Source organism: Arachis duranensis, unplaced genomic scaffold, assembly GCF_000817695.3.
Source record: "Arachis duranensis cultivar V14167 unplaced genomic scaffold, aradu.V14167.gnm2.J7QH unplaced_Scaffold_76094, whole genome shotgun sequence".
Taxonomy (NCBI): domain Eukaryota; kingdom Viridiplantae; phylum Streptophyta; class Magnoliopsida; order Fabales; family Fabaceae; genus Arachis; species Arachis duranensis.
In genome coordinates, this window is record NW_026265089.1 from 8,451 (window position 1) to 9,100 (window position 650).

Consider the following 650-nt stretch of genomic DNA (forward strand, 5'->3'; position numbering starts at 1 on the left):
GGGTTTGAATTTATCAAGTCCATTGAGGATCTATTTTCAAGAAAGCTGCATTTGTAACACCCTAACTACCAAAGCTCACGCTTCCGGCTGCGCAACTCTGATAGCTCGGACATTACTACGACACTTATACTATTTAATATTAAAATATGAGCCTGTTTAAAACTTTAAACCGTAATACCGCTCCCAATAATAATTTCGTTCGATAACGTACATCCATAGATATCATATAACTTACAAAAACTCATAAAGGATACATCCATATAGATACATATATTTATAAATAATATCACAAGCAGTATCCAATACAATTCCTATCCCTCTTACAGAATATCTCAAGATAAAGGCAAGGGTACAATAAATAATAATCTAAAGCAATGCAGAACATCTCAACAACAATTAAATAAACTCTTTGTGACTTCTGCGCCCACATCCTGAAAAGGGAAAAATGTAGGGGGTGAGAACATCATCCTCGAAAGGGTTCTCAGTAGAGGGTTTTTGGGAATTACTGTAATAGGATATATGAAGATAAACCGTACCAGTGATTAATAACTGTCTTATGCCTCTTTTCAAAAATAACAGTTTACAATAAAAGTATAGTCGGAAATCTTTTCTGAAAGAGGAACCGTTCAATCCTTAAATCATCAAAAGCC